The 16,915-nt window shown below is 36.4% G+C and overlaps 1 protein-coding gene and 1 non-coding gene across 2 annotated transcripts in view; one reads left to right on the top strand and one right to left on the bottom strand.

Moving 5' to 3' along the window:
- The window catches only part of KCND2 (potassium voltage-gated channel subfamily D member 2), a 540,091-nt gene that overhangs the window by 111,108 nt on the left and 412,068 nt on the right, over positions 1–16,915 (top strand). The gene's annotated exons all lie outside the window — the stretch shown is intronic.
- LOC118995692 (U6 spliceosomal RNA) lies at positions 8,304–8,407 on the bottom strand. Its single transcript, XR_005068351.1, has one exon. It is a non-coding gene; the product is annotated as a U6 spliceosomal RNA (small nuclear RNA).

Consider the following 16,915-nt stretch of genomic DNA (forward strand, 5'->3'; position numbering starts at 1 on the left):
TGGTTTTTTACTTATGTTACTTCATCAAACACTTAAATGATGTGATCACTTCTGGTTTTGTTTTCCTTTTTCTACTTTGTGTTATTTATGAGACAATTATTGCAAGTAGCCGGTAAAATTCTGTTAAAACAGTTGTCAGGCAATATCATATGTCTTTGCTTAATTCAAATTAAGTTCAGCTCAAATACCCACCCTTGTCCTGTAGACATATGTGTCATAGGAATTTTAATGCTGGTCATCTGTTGTGCAACAGGACCCATGCTTGTTTGTGTGACCACACACAGATTGGTGGATGGAGCTCACATGATTCCAAAGTGGTCCTTCTTTTTTGACTGTCACATTAGCCTTTATTCCTGCAAGTTGAATATCACCACATAACCCAGATGGTACAATGGATGACCTAAACCTTGACCCCAAGGGCTGCTTAATAAGCTGCTTTTAGCCCATACTAGCCTATAAATTTTCTTTTCTAGCTCTGAAACAGGAATTGTCTGTTTCCCATTCCTTGGTATTAGTAGAGCTCAGTCTTCAGGAATAATTTTTTGTTGTATCCTTGGAGATGGAACAATTTCCCCCCCTTTTCCCTCCTAATGAATACAGCTTAGAAATAAAACAAGTTAATTTCTAAGTAGATTATCTGCCTACATTAAATTTTTAATAAATCACCTTCCTTCACTTAGAAAGACAATTTGTAAAAGCCATTGATTTGAGGGTGGAGAATTAGGATTTGAGGCTCGGGGCAGGTGAGAAGGATGAACAAAGTCACATGGTGAGTGAGTTGCATATTAAGCATGTTGCATGAAAAGAAGAAAGCCATGAGTAAAGACTGAAAAGCAGAGAGGCAAAGCAGAAGTGCTTAAAAATGCAGCTTCAACAAAGTATATTTCACATAATGATTTGCTCTACTCTCCAATGATCCTTACTTGGCTGCTTCATGTTATGAGAGAACCTGGTTGAAAAGAAGTTCCAAAGTCAGTTCTAATTCTATTGAAAGATTATTGTGCAGCTATTTAATTACCTTAAAGAAATCTAGGCTATTTCTATACTGTCAGAACTTAAAAAAAAGGATTACAATCTCCAGTAAATCTAATGCCTTCTTTGTGAATCCAATAAACATCACGGCCCTGTGAGGACTTCCTGAAGAACATATAGAAAATACTACTAAAAATGATAACCAAACCAATAATCTTCCATTTTATATAACTATACAATATTAAAATTAAAGTGATTCAGTATTACCTCTTTGGGTGAGACTTTATCATTTGTCCTCATTTGATCCTGAGCTTTTCTGTATGAAATTATAATTAAACCTGTAGTAAAAGAAAATGCTGCTGTAAAATATTAATATTCAGATTTTTTTCCTAAATTGCGATAGCCTGGTACTCTGTCCATAAATAATTTTTTGAACTGTTGTAATGGCATGGTATTTATGTAGCACAACTCTACTCATTTAAATGTATGTAAATGTTAAAAGTGCATTTTCTCTGGTTTAAATCCCAGGCCACCTTATTGGTGCAAATCATTTATCTGTTTGATGTTTTACAGTGCATGGTCCTATTCATTTTAAGGTTAAGGGAAGATTTCAAAGGCATTTAATTAGAAAAAAAAGGAACAGAAAAAAAATTTCTTTTCAAAGCCAGGAAAGTGGTGACTCTATGCTAGAGGTCTAGCATTTAATTACTTTCCCATACAAATATATAAGTAGAATGTTAATGCTGCAGCATATGAATAATGACAAAAGCAGGAAATCAGCTGAGAGGCAATGTGCTCTAATAGCTTGCAGGATCCCTGGGTTCCAGCTCCAGCTCTGTAATAACTAGATGACTGACCTTTCAAAAGTCATTTATCCTCCCTGGGCTTCAGCTTCCTCTAGTATAAAATAAGAGGTTGCTGTAGATTCTGCCCGAGATTGCTAAAAGTCTATAATTCTATGACAGGCTATATATTATTGATTCCTATCAGTATCAGTTCAACAACAGAATATATTTTACCTTTGGAAATTACATAATATGTTTTCTGCTGAGCACTACTATAGACTGCACCATGGACAAACAGAACCAAGAAGGTCTAAGCAGAATATTTTTCTTTGGAAAGTATTAATTGGCAATGGGGAGGGAGAATAACTAAAAAAAAGGAGGTATGAAAGAGGAAAAAGAGATTCTCCTGTTAGGGAAACTCTGGTATAAATCTTAGGGTGTCTAATAAATTTCTCAATTTACATCCCAAGTGAAACTTCTCATCTTTCCCACAAAATCTCTTCCACCTACATTTTAGTGATCTCAGGTGATGGAAAACCCCCCATCCCTCCCATTTCCAGGTGAAACATCTTATGAGTTATCCTAACTCTAAGATCCTTCACACACAACACATGTAATCCATGGCTGTATGTTTAAAATATACCCCTAGAGCACCCACTTCTCATTGCACCACCCTGGCCAGAGCCATTGTCATTGCTCATCTACACAATTGCACCTGCCTCTTAATCAAAATCCCTGCTGACCCCATGTTCTGCTTTAGTGGCTGGAGTCATCCTACCAAAACCTGAGTTTGACTATGTGACTTTTTTACTCAGAGCTGTGCAATAACTTCCTGTTTCATGCAGAATAAAATCTAAAGTCTTTATAATCATCAGCATGGCCCTACATGACCTTCTGTCATTCTCGGACTCTTTTGGGACATCTCCTTACCTTTCTTTCTGCCCACTGGTATGACTCCTCCAGCTATTCTTCTTGCTCACCTTGCCAAGCCTCTCTGGTCTTCGTATTGCTTTTTTTATTCCCAGAGCTAATAAGGGTCCTGTCCACTCACTGTTCCCTTTGCCTGGATCACTTTTTCCCCAGATATCCTCTTGGTAAACTTTATCATCTGCATCATTTGTAGTTACTGCATCATTTATAATAGAGCCTGGTATGTAGTAGCTACTGAGTAATATTTGTTGAATGCATTAACCTTAGATATGATATATCATCCACTGGAACTTGTTTTACATTCTCAGTTGCTAATCCATCCAAAGTATATCTAGTTTATAAATTCAGCATCAACTTGGTATTTTTTGCCAAGTTTTTTGGGGGGATCTTACTATATTATATGCCATCGATAACTTTGTACTGAGTGCTCTCCAGAAGGAAGCCTCTTTTAGTAAATGGAGGCATATTTAATACCCAGATTTCTCTGAAGAAAAACAGTGAGAAGCGCAGTAATTAACTTTCAAGGCAAACCATTCACATACGAGGAGGCACACCTCACCCATTGGGTAAACTGAGATTATGCCAGATGGAAGACAAAGTTCATAAGAAGCAAAGTAGATTAGTTATAAATTACACAAAATATATCAGCATACACAATTGATATTGTTGACAAACATATAAAAATTATTTAAAGATACAAAAAATGATGATGTATGACAAAGGTAATTTAAAGTTCATAGCTTTACTTATCTCTTTGTATTTTGCTTTGAGATAGGGAGGAAGGAAAGTAAGGAGGGAGGAAAGGAGGGAGGGAGGAAGGAAGGGAGGGAGGGAGGGAGGGAGGGAGGGAGGGAGGCAGGGAGGCAGGGAAGAAAGGAGGGAAGTTAGTTCAAGAGTACCAATTGACAAAGCCTGCCTTTGAGATGTGTCCTGAGCCAAGGAATCACTTCTAGATTTGGGCAGCAAGTCTAGGTAAAGTCATCCAGACTGGTCATTTTATCAGACAGTAGCAACCCCACAGTTTTCATACTGGATCAAAGGGACGAAGATGAAGAGGACAGTGAAAACACAGGACAAAGGTCAATATATCAGCTAGAGCTCCTTTTCCTCTTTTCAATCTCCACTCAGAGAGGACAGAAGATCAAGATGTGTGTTTGCATTTATTGTAGTGAAGGTCTAGTCATTGCCCTAACCAATACTACCTTCTCCTAACTAAGGTAAGGGCAGAGGTGCTGGGATATAGGGAATGAATGCAGAGATGAGAAAAATATTAGCATTCAATTGTGCAATTACTTACTATTTTTTGATGTGCATGGTTAGGGCTATGAAAAAGAAGGAATTGGAAAATGAATATATAAGAAAAGATAAATGATATTTTTGAAACAAGATACACATGTTCTAAATAGAAGCTTCATGAACAATATAAATGAAAATTTCTGTAAGTATGAAAAATAGATGTTTAGGTAAAGAATTATATATATGTTGCCCTGATCATTGTGGCTCAGTTGGTTGGGTATTGCCCTGAAAAGTGAAAGGTCACTGGTTTGATGACTAGGTTGGGGTTTCGGTCCCCTATAAGGTCACAGATGAGAGGCAACTGATCGCTGTTTCTCTTTCACGTTAGTGTTCCTCTCCTTCTTTTTCCCTCCTTTTCTCTCTCTCTAAAATAAAATCATATATGTCTTAAAAATAACTTGTAAATATAATTGAAAATGTAGTATTTTATACTAATTTAGATATGAATAAAATAAGACTGTAATAGACATTTTAAATTATTCCAATATTCACTTAAAATCTTAAAATTGCCGTAAAAGGTGCTCTCTAAGGATTGTAGGGGTTTGACAACTGTGTTCTTTCTCATAAGTGATTTTAGACAACTGTGAATTAAGGTGGAGATGATTTCAGTTAGCCAACAATGTAGTGAATCACAGCCCCACAGAAAGATAAGAAATCCTTGAGTTGTGTTTAAAAACAAGGTATTGTGCATAAGGCTTAAGAGTCCAAGAAATTTTTATGTAGATTCTTTTATAATATTTGAGTGAGGCAAGCAAGGAAATGATTATCTGTTAAATGTATCTCCATCTAGCTGAATTTTGTATTCCTTTCTCATGTACTATTTCTGCACTAAATCGAGACCTCCTGATTCAAGAGATTATTTGCCTCCCTGCTACTGAGAATTTACAATATAATAACTACAATGAAACACAGGTTTTCCATGCACCATAGATAACTTTATGCCTTCAAGATATTATCTTTTAAAATCCTCTTTCAGTGAGGCAGCAAGTTTATCAATATGGAAATGGCTCAGGATTGGAAAGGCAGGAGTCATTTTTTTTTGGAATCAGAGGCAGAGAGTGTAAGTGGAACAAAGAGGGACACTAAGGAAAGAAAAGGATTAATTAGCCCAGCTGCCACGGTGCAGTCAGGGTGTTCAGCAATCCAAGATGAATGCGTGGGGAGTGCTGGATTATCCACTTGGCCAGCTGAGTGTGTGATTAGTGCCCCAGTAAAGCAGATATTATTTTTTAAATGTATTTAAAACTTCAAAGTAAGTATAAAAAGGCCATCCTAGTAAAGTTCTGTGTTGGTCATCTAGCCTTATTTTAGGACTTATTACAATCTGTTCTTCTTTTTTAATTTTTCAGTTACAGTTGATGTACATTATTTTAGTTTCAGGTGTACTACCACATGATTAGATGCTTATATAACTTATGAAGTGATCAACCTGATAAATCTAGTATAGTAACTATGTATGATGCCACCCATTTGACTCCATATACAGTTATTGTAATATTATTGACTATATTTCCTATGCTGTACTTTATATCTCTGTGACTATTCTGTATCTACCAATCCATACTTCTTAATCCCTTCACCTTTTTCACCAGTCCCCGAACCTATACACCCCAATGTTCATAGCAGCACAATTTACAATAGCCAAGAATTGGAAGCAACCTAGGTGCCCATCAGTAAATGAATGGATCAAAAACTATGGTACATATACACAATGGAATTTTATGCTGCAGAAAGAAAGAAGGAGCTCCTACCTTTTGCAACATCATGGATGGAACTGGAAAGCATTATGCTGAGTGAAATAAGCCAGGTGTTGAAAGACAAATACCATATGATCTCACCTTTAACAGGAAGCTAAACAACAAAACAAAGAAGCAAGCAAAATATAATCAAAGACACTGAAATAGAGAACAGGCTGATAGTGACCAGAGAGGAGAGGGGAGGGAATTTCAGGGGAAATAAGGGAGGGATTTAGAGGAACCTATATAAAGGATACATGGACAACAAGTGAGAAGGGTGGAAATGGGAGGGAGGGGGGAGGATGGAGGGTGGGATGGGATGGGAGTAATAGACAGAAAACTGTACTTGAAAAATAATTAAATGAAAAATGGAGAATAAAATAAAATGTTTTCTGCATGTATGAGTCTGTTTCTGTTCTGCTTTTTCATTTATTTTCTTTTTTAGATTCCATATATAAATGAACATATATGGCGTTCATTTATTTTCTTTCTCCATCTCACTGATACCACTTAGCATAATGTCCTCTGGGTCCATCCATGTTGTTGCAAATGGAGAGATTTCATTTCTTTTTGTGGCTGAAGCATATTCCATTGTATATATGCACCACTTGTTTTTTATACCCACTCATCTATTGATGGGCACTCAGTTTGGTTCCACACCTTGGCTAATGTAGGCAATGCTGCAATAAATATATAGAGAATGTATATGTCTTTTAGATTTAGTGTTTGAGTTTTTCAGATAAATACTGAAAAAGTGAACTTGCTGGGTCCTTCTTTGTCTCTTGGTATGGCCTTCGTTTCAAAATATATTTTTTCTTATATGTGTTGATTGCTACATCAGCTTTTTTGTTTTGTTTTGTTTCCATTTTCGTGAAATATGTTTTCAATCAGTTTAGTTTCAGTGTGTGGGTGTTTTCGATCTGAAATGAATCTCATGTGTAAACAATCTTGTTTTGCTAACCATTCAGCCACTGAGTATCTTTTTATTGGAACATTAGTGGTTCACATTTAAACTAATGATTCATAAATATGTATTTATTTCCATTTTACTTATAATTTTATCTTATTTTTCTTCTTCTTAAAGAATACTCTTTAACATTTCTTTTAATACTGGTTAAGCAGTGATGAACTATAGCTTATTCTTATGTGGGGAGCTCTTTATGTTTCATTTGATTCTAAATTATATAATCTTGGTTGTAGGTTTTTGCTTTTCATCATTTTGAATTATTTCATACCAATCTATTCTGGCCTGCAAAGTTTCTGTTGGGAAATCAGCTAACAGTCTTATGGGAACTCCCTTGTAGGTAAATAGCTTATTTTTCTCTTGCTTCTTCTCTGTTTTTAACCTTTGGCATTTTAATTATGATGTGTCTCGGTGTGGGCCTCTTTGGGTTCATCTTGTGTGGGACTCTCTTCATTTTCTGGGCTTAAATTCTGTTTTCCTCACCAGGTTTGGGAAGTTTTCTGTTATTATACTTTCAAATGGATTTTCAACATTTTACTCTCCCTCTTCTTCTTCTGACACCCCCATGATGTTAACGTTGGTATGCTTAAAGCTAGCCCAAAGGCTTTTTATACTATCCTCATTTTTTGGTATTCCTTTCTAATTTTTGGTTTTCTGATTGGTTGTTTTCTGCTTTCTTATAATCCAAATCACTGATTTGATTCTCTGCTTCATTGGCTCTTCTGTTGATTTCCTCTAATGTATTTTTCATTCCATTTAGTGTATCCTTCATTTTTATTGTTTTTTTTATGTTTTTCATGTCCTTTTCTAGAATTGACACTATCACAAATGTCTTCAATTGCTTCCTCCTTCTGATCCTCCTTCTACACAGTGCCCCTGGACTTTACCACATTGTTGTCTGTGTCCATGGGCTGTGCTTGTATGTATATATGTCCTTTGGCTAACCTCTTCCAGTCCACCACTCTCCTCTCCCTCTGAGATCTGTCAGTCTGTTCCATGCCTCTGGTCCTACCTTGTTCATCAGTTTATTTTGTTCATTAGGTTCCACATATGAGTGAGATCATACCATGTTTGTTTTTTTGACTGGCTTATATTTCTTGGCTTAATAATCTCCAGGTTCATCCATGCTGTCACAAAGGGTAAGAGTCCGTTCTTTTTAAAAGTTGTACAGTATTCTGTTGTGTAAATGTCTATCTTTTTAATCCATTCATCTACTGATGGGCACTTCAGCTGTTTCCAGCACTTGGCTATTATAAACAATGCTGCTATAAACAGGGGTGCATATATTCTTTCTGATTGGTGTTTTGGGATTCTCCAGATATATTGCCAGAAGTAAGATCTCTGGGTCTAATGGCAGTTTCTTTTTTAATTTTTTGAGGAAACTACATAGTTTTTCACAGTGGCTGCATCAGTCTGCATTCCCACCACCAGTGCATGAAGGTTCCCTTTTCTCCACATCCTCACCAGCACTTGTTTATAGATTTATTGATGGTAGTCATTTTGACAGGTGTGAAGTGTTTCCTCATTGTAGTTTTAATTTGCATCTCTCTGATCATTAGTGACACTGAGCATTTTCCTATATGTGTATGGGCCATCTGTATGTCCTTTTTGGAGATGTGTAAAAATATGTAATACTTCACAAATTTGTATGTCATCCTTCGGCAGGGGCCGTACTAATCTCTGTATTCTTCCAATTTTACTATATGTACTACCAAACTGATCACTTTATTTTCTTCTTTATGTTGTTGAAGTTCTCACTAAGTTCCTTGAACATCCTTATAACCATTGTTTTGAGCCCTATATTTGGTAGTTTGCTTGCTTTCATTTCATTTATTTCTTCTTCCGGAGATTTTTCCTAGTTTTTCATTTGGGACCTGTCTCCTAATTTTGGCTACTTCCCTGCTTTTTTCTATGTATTAGGTAGCACTGCTATGTCTCCCAGATTTGGTAGTGTGGCCTTATATAGTGGGTGTCTTATAGGGCCCTATGGTACAGCCTCCCTGATCAGCTAAGCTGGGCACTCCAGGTGCACCCTCGGTATGGGCTGTGTGTACTGTCCTATTGTAGTTGAGCCTTGATTGCTATTGGCATCCCTGGAAGGGATTGACACACCAGGCTGATTAGCTGTGAGGACCAGCTGAGACGACAGTAGGGGAACCACTGTGCAGTGGCCAGCCATACAGAGTAGAATTCCCTTTAGTGGGGCTTTGGTGCCTACCAAGTCCACCCCTTGGGTTTGTCACTCATGAAGGTGGCTGAGCTATAAACTGGTGTGATCTGGAGCTTCCCACTGGGTGCACTGGCTCTGGGGCCTCCCAACGGGCCACCAGCTGTGTCCTGACCAGGGCCATTTGGAGTGAGCTACAGAGTGATATGCAGATGGCTACTACTTGTGCTGGGCTTGCAGGTGCCCAGGAGAAGCCAAGCTATGAACATAGGCTTGCTTTCTCTAGTACTAGACCTGGAGCCAATTAGCAAGCAGTAGAAGACCAGATGGTGCTTGTCTGAGAGATTTTTAAAAAGTCCACAGCATGAGACAAGACAGGTCATTTGTATGGAAAAGCTACTGGGAAGGGCTTGGATAGGTCTACAATTTAGGTGGGGTGGGCTCAGGAAATCACCCAGTCAGGGCCAACAATGATAGCCAGGTTGATGGATACTCAGATATGGCATTACCTGCCTTCTCTTTGAGGGGAGAGCTCAACAAGGGAATAATGACTTCTGCCAGCTCTTATGTCTTGTAGAAAGATGCCTCGCCAGTTCTTACTCTGATAGCAAATAATTCAGTTCCTCCCTATGTCCCTGATGGCTTTCAAGCTGTTGCCCTAATGCTGGAGCTCAGAATGAGTGAGTCTGAGCAATTCCATGTGTGGGCCCCTTAATAGGAATGGCTGGGGTTCCAAAAGCTTCTGTCTCATTCAGCAGCAATTCCTGCTGGTTTTTATAGTCAGAAGTTGTGGGGACTTCTCCTCCCATCGCTAACCCTGGGCTGAGGGTTCTGATGTGAAGCTAAGTCTCCCTTGCTCTTTAAGGGAAATTCAAAGCAGTGTGGGACCAGCCCATATGTGGCCTCTGGCCCTTCTACCTGTATTAGTATGGCTTCCTTACATCCTTAGTTTTAGGACTCTTATTTAGCTAGGTTTCAGGCATTCTGTATTATGGTCGTTTTGTAGTTTGTTATCATTTTGATGTGGTTGTAAGAGGTTCTGAGTACCGTATTTACCTAACAATCTATTACTATTTTGTATAGAAGTGTCTGTGTGGGGAGTCATTTATAAAGTAACTTTTCAGCTCTTAGGGCCTGTAATAGAGTCTTTGTGTGCATGTGGAAAGTGATCAGGGCTTGATATTTTGGGAGAAGCTCTGCACTGCTACAGAATAGGTAAATATTTCTTGTCAAGCTCTCAGTGGAGTAACTCCATTCTCTGGGGCTGCCCTTGCTCCAGCTGAAACCCTACTTTTTGAAAATAATGGGAAGTAGTTAGAAGGCAGCTGTCCTAGAAAAATGTAAACCAGTTTGGTTCTAACTTGAAGTTCTCTAAATTTTTGTTCATTCATTTGTTAAAAGAACAGATTGGGCCAAGTCACTTCCCAAATCTAATCATTGTCATGACTCTGTGACCTTGCGTAACAACCAGCATTTTGGTCATATTTCCTCAACTGTTAAATTAAATTGTGGGACTATAGTTGTTGACCTCATCCATCTCTCCCTTTCTCCCTTCCTTCTTTTTTTCTTCTAAGAAGTTAATGAGATAGTATGTTTGAAAGCACTTTACGAATTAAAAATGTGGTATGTAACTGTAAGACATATTACAATTTCTAAGACAGTGTAGGTCAACAGTTACTGAATGCATTTTATATACCAAGCATAGTGCTAATGATCTATAATACATTATCTCCTACCGACTTAGCAAATTTACAAGGTAGTTATCACATATTTGCTGCAGGTGAGAAATCCAGGATTTGTGGGAGTAAAGGGGTATTTTTAAGGTCAATCATAAATAGCGGAATTTAGGATTCAAACCCATGTGCCTGATACCATGCTGCCAAGTTTATTTCTTGCGGCTTCAAGCAAAGTGAGCCAACAGAATCAAAGCAGCAGGGGTTTTCCTATTGTGCTCAGGCTGAACATAATGGTTGCTCCTCTGTTTCCTTTGAAAAAAGACAAAGAAGGTCTATATAGCTACTTCTATGGGATAGAGCTGACAGATAATTTTAAGACTGATGTTTTTTTCTCTTATGATCTTTTCATCATTGCGATATCTCACCACTACCATCCTGAAGTTCTAATAATTGTTCTAAAGTAGCTGTTGAGGTGGAATTGCCTATATGGGAAATGTTAGGACATGCATAATTTTATTTTTTTTATTTTTGGGGAAGTACATGTGGCTTTGGAGACTAAATACTGTTGATATTTATTCAATTTACTTCTCAAGGACATAGGAACCTAAGTATTTTCATGAATCCATAAATTTAGAAGAGAAATAATAACAGAAAATGTATAAAAAGAAGATATGGATGAAATAAAATTTTCTTTTTATTAATATATTGAGCTGATATTAGTTCATAAAATAATATAGGTTTCAGTTTTACACAGGACATGCATAATTTAAAAAAACTCAAATTACCATTTCCACCCTTCTCAGTTGTTGTCCATGTATCCTTTATATATGTTCCTTTAAATCCCTCCCCCAGAAATGGGAGGGAGGGGGAGCACAGGGGTGGGAGGGGATGGGAGTAATAGACAGAAAACTGTACTTGAAAAATAATTAAATAAAAAATTGGGGAAGAAAAAAATTAAAAAGAAAAATAAATAAAACTTTCAAAAAACAATTAAAATATCGTTGAACAATGAAGAAATTTTGATAGGCATTACTTCTGCATTAGAAAGGGTCACAACTTCAGACTAAAAAAATTAAAAAATAAAAAATAAAAAAACTCAAATTATTTAAACAGGTCTTCCTCCCAGTGAGAGTTTGCATGGTTTCCATTGTTAAAATCACTTAGTTGGGGGGAGAGGTTTCCTTGCAAAATTTTAGTAATGTCGTTCTAAATAGTTATGGGTTTGGTTCTCAGAAGAAAGACTGGAGACTCAGCTTTCAGTTTCAATTAGTTACAGAAAACAGTGATCAGTTAATTTCATAAACATTTTCAAAAGAAAAAAGTAGCAATGAGAACATAATGTTAATAGCTAAGTCTTTCTATATTATTGTCCTATCAAGGTGACCAGGGAAGGGCTATATCAACCTTGACAAATATCTGCTTTAATGGCTAAAGTTCCGATAGGGTCTTCGTTGCCAGAGTGTAAACAGGTCTGGGATAGTTTTTAATCTGATACCAGCTCAGTTGGGCAAACTATCACCAGGCATGTCACATCTACACCTCTGAATACACTGCTCATCTTCCACTGTCGTTGATCTCAGATTATAGTGCCACATCAAAGTTCATTTGTTCCAAAGCCTTTCAGCTTTGGATTTTTTGTCTCAGCAGCTTCAGGGAAAGACACTTCCAGAATGTAAAGGCTGAGTATTCCGTAGCCTTTAGTAATTATATTTTGCTTTTAAGATTCTTCTTTCACATCCAGAGACAACTTTTCTTATTAGTGTTGAAACTTCTAATTGCTAGTTAAAAATAGGGTAGAGAGTTTTTATTTTTAGTGTAAATTTCTTGAGTTTCAGGTTATTTTTTGACAGTTCAAATTTTTTTTTGCATGAAAGCCAAACTACTATGTTGAAAGCAACCAATTAGGTATCCTTGGCTTAAATTTTAAAAATCTGTTTAAAGTGACTCAGTAAACATGGAAATGACCAATTATCTTTTTTATTCTAAAAGTTAATTTTCTCTGCCAGTGGGAGTCTGATTGTAAGTTTAAGAATATTTTATAACATTTTTATTAATACAATTTACAAATTTAGTCTTCCCTAGTGTACATAAGCTCTCTACAAAATATTTAAATTTACATTAGCATCCATTTTTCTAATTTTCCTTTGTCATTTTCAGTTTTATTAATAATATTAATATGTTTATAGGAAATTTGACTATATTCCAAATCTCTTGGTTTGGAATTGTTGGTTTCCATTAAGAATTTAAACATTGAAAAGAGAAGAAGTCTCTAATGAAGACACAGAAGGATTTTATGGCAGATGAAAGCACAGAACTAAAGAATGCATTGTGTTTCTCCTGAAACCTGTCTACTTTATCAGATTTCAGTTACTCATTGTCCTTAAAGGACTGTACTCTCTGTGGATAACCTGCAGCTGCTCATTTCCCAAACATTTTCCAAACTGGGACTACTGAGTGGACACACCAGTGTGTTGAGGGACTGCTGCAGTACAGATAGCATCACGTTGGGTTCATGACCTTGGTCCTTCTTTGATAAATGTTTATTAGCTAGACTTTGAGATTCGACAATATATTGAGGGTTGAAATAAATTAGTTAAAATAAAAGGGAATTTTGAAGAGCATAATAATTTCAAATTAATATTTTATCAGGATCCACTAAAATTATCTAAGTGTGTACCAGGCCGCTTTGTTGTTGTGCCCGCCCCCCCCCCAAAAAAAAACGCACAAAGCATGTGGCTAATTAGTTGTCTTTTATATTTTGCCTGTTTATTTTCAGCTCAGTGAAGTTAGAATGATGTGACACCAGTGACTTGTTTTATAAAAAAAAAAGGCACTATTTTAGTCTTCAAAAAGCAACAGCTTGCAGGGGTCAGTCTTTTAAAGTATATGCTTCCCTAGTTCAAATTATTAATGAGTTTCCTTCAGGAAATATATGAAATTAAATATTAAAGTACACATCTAAACAGTGCTACAGTCTCAGGGCTTCTGAGAGCATGATTTCCTTATTAGCTTGAAGTAATTGACCTTCCTTTATCCAAATGTGGAATCTTGACTGAATACGAAATCCCTCATTCTGTCTTTATACCTCATCATTTGGACTTTATTTACTATTATTTTTGTCTTATTTACTAGAAGTTAATTTTCTATGATGGCATAGTTAATTGCTAAATAAAGGTCTTGTTTATTAAAAGGAAAAATTAACAGTATGCTCAGTTCATTGTTGGCTCACTCAGCTACCAATATTTATCTGCCACTTGCCTATCAGGTACCAAGCACTACTCTCATTGCTAGAAATCAGTAATCAAACAAGGTATCCAACCCTCAGGAAGCTTACATTTTTATGGAAAGTAGAAGATAATAATATACATGTTTTATAAGCAAATCATATAGTGTGTTAAAAGGTGTTAAATTCTGTGGAAAAATTTTAAAAAATGCAGAGAAGGGTAGGGGGAGTCATGAGTGCCATGTGCATCTGGGTAGGGTTGGGAGGAGAGTTGAAACTTCAATAAAGATACTCTGTTTGCTGTACTAATAAGGTGACATTTGGACAAAAAGGCAATGAGGAGTTTAGCAATGTAGCATACTTCCTGAAAAAACATTCCAAACAAAGGGAGGAACCAAAGCAAAGACTCAAGAACAAAGCATTTCCTGGAGTGTTTAAAAGGAGCAAAGGAGAGTTTGTGTGGAGTGGGGTGAGCATGGGGAGAACAGCAGAGATGAGGTAAGAGAGGGGCTGGATAGTGAGGCCCTATGAAGACCTTGGAGGGTATCCTTGCCTATTGTGGAACTCAGTGTTTATTCTAACAAAAATGGGAAGCTGCTGCAAGGTTTTCAATTTAAGTAATAGCATTTGATTTATTTGAATTCTGGATACATCATGAATATTGACTGAATAGGAGTTTCTGATAGGTTAGAACTGAGTTTGGATAGATGCAAAATTACATCTATTAACTATAGAAACCATAGATATCTTGGTAAATAAAATAGCAAATCAGAATAGTAATATTCATCATAAATATTAATATATGCCAAATATATTGTATTGTATGCAATTGTCTGTATATTGTATTATATGCCAAATACTTTTTTCTAAATATTTCTTCTATTTTTAAAATTACTGTTGATATACAATGTTATATTAGTTTCAGGTATAGAACCCCATGATTAGACTTTTCTATAACTCACAAAGTGATCACCCTGATAAATCTAGTACCCATCTGACACCATACTTAGTTATTAAAATATTGTTGACTTTATTCTTTATGCTCTACTTTATATCCCCATGAAAATTCTATAACTACCAATATGTACTACTCAAACCCTTAACCTTTTTTGGCCTCATTCATCTGGCAACTGCCAAAACTTTTTCTGTATCTGTGAGTCTATTTCTGTTTGCTTGTTCATTTATTTTGTTTTTTAGATTCCATCTATAAGTAAAACCAGCATTTGCCTTTCTCTGTCACTTGTTTCACTCAGCACCATACCCTCTATGTCTATCCATGCTGTTGCAGATAACAAGATTCCATTCTTTGTTGTTGCTGATATATATTCCATTATATATATGTACAGCTTCTTCCTTATTCATTCATCTATTGATGGAAGTTTAGGTTGCTCCATATTTTGGCTATTATATATAATGCTGCAATACATATATGGATGTCTATGGTTTGGTTTTTTTTTCAATTTAGTGTTTTGAGTTTCTTCAGATAAATACCCAGGAGTGGAATAGCTGGCTAGATCTTTGCTTCTTGTTGTAGCTTTTGCTTTAAAATCTATTTTGTATAGTATAAGAATTGCTATCCCAGCTTTTTTCTCAGTTTTTACTTTTATGAAATATTTTTTTAATTCCTTTACTTTCACTCTGTTGTGTCTTTCAACCTGAAATTAGTCTCTTATAGACAGCTTATGTAAGGGTCTTATTTTGCTATCCATTCAGCCACTTTATGTTTTTTTTATTGTAGCACTTAATCTATTTTCATTTAAAGTCATTGTTCATAGATACGTAGCTATTGCCATTTTATTATTTGTATTTTTATTTTTATTAAAGAAAAATTTTTAACATTTTTATGGTATTGATATGGTGGCCATTTCCTCCTTTAGCTTTTGTCTGTCTGGGAAGGCCTTTATCTATCCTTCTATTCTAAATGAGAGCTTTACTGGGGAGAGTAACCTTGATTGTAGGTCCTTACTTTTCATCACTTTGAATACTGTATAATAATCCCTTCTTGGCCTACAATGTTTATGTTAAAAAATCAGCTGATAGCTTTATAGGAACTCCCTTGTAGGTAACTAACTGCTTTTCTCTTGTCTTCTTTCTCATTGTCTTTAACTTTTGGCTTTTAAATTATGATGTCTCTTGGTTTAGGTCTCTTTGAGATCCTGTTCCTTGGGATTTTATGTTCTTCCTGGACTTGTATGTCTATGTCTTTTACCAGGTACAGGAGTTTTTCATTATTTTTTCAAATTGGTTTTTAATTTCTTGCTCTCTCTCTTCTCCTTCTGGCACCCCCATGATGCAAATGTTGGTACACTTAAAGTTGTCCAAGAATCTTCTTAAACTATCCTCATTTTTTGGATTCCTTTTTTCTTTTTGTTGCTCCAATTGGGTGTTTTCTATTACTTTATCTTCCAAATTTCTTTTTTTTTTAAAGATTTTTATTTATTTATTTATTTATCTTTAGAGGGGAAGGAGAGGGAGAGAAACATCAATGTATGGTTGCCTTTTGTGCGCCCCCTGCTGGGAGTTGGCCTGCAGAGAACTGGCCTGCAACCCAGGCATGTGCCCTGACTGGGAATTGAACCTCGATCCTCTGGTTCGCAGGCCCGTGCTCAATCCACTGAGCTACACCAGCCAGGGCGCAAATTTCTGATTTGATCTTCTGCTTCCTCTATTCCTTTCTCGGTTCCCTGTAAATTTTAGTTAATCATTTTCATTTCCGACTGGTTCTTTTTAATGTTTTAGCCCCCCTTTTTTGCTCCCCATCTTTGTGTTGAAGTTCTCACTGAGTTTACCTACTAAGTTCATTGAGCTTATAACCAGTTTTGAACTCTTCACCTGGTAAATTGCTTGACTCCATTTTATCTGGTATATTTTTTATGAAGTTCTGTTATCTTTTTTTCATCTGGGATATGTTTCTTTGTCTCTTCATTTTGGCTGCCTCCCTCTATTTGCTTCTATGTATTAGGTAGAGCTGCTTCATGGTCTAGTCTTGGTAGAGTGGCCTTATATAGTAGGGGTCCTATAAGACCCACTGGTACAACTTCTCTGATCACCCAAGTTGGGTGCTCCAAGTGTGTTCTCCCACTTTGAGCTTTGTACACCCTTCTGCTGTAGTTGACCTTGATTGCTCTTGATATGTCAATGGGAGGGATTTACCCCCATATCAATA

The sequence above is a fragment of the Sturnira hondurensis genome, unplaced genomic scaffold (assembly GCF_014824575.4).
Source record: "Sturnira hondurensis isolate 20B ecotype Veracruz unplaced genomic scaffold, ASM1482457v3 Scaffold0010324, whole genome shotgun sequence".
NCBI lineage: Eukaryota > Metazoa > Chordata > Mammalia > Chiroptera > Phyllostomidae > Sturnira > Sturnira hondurensis.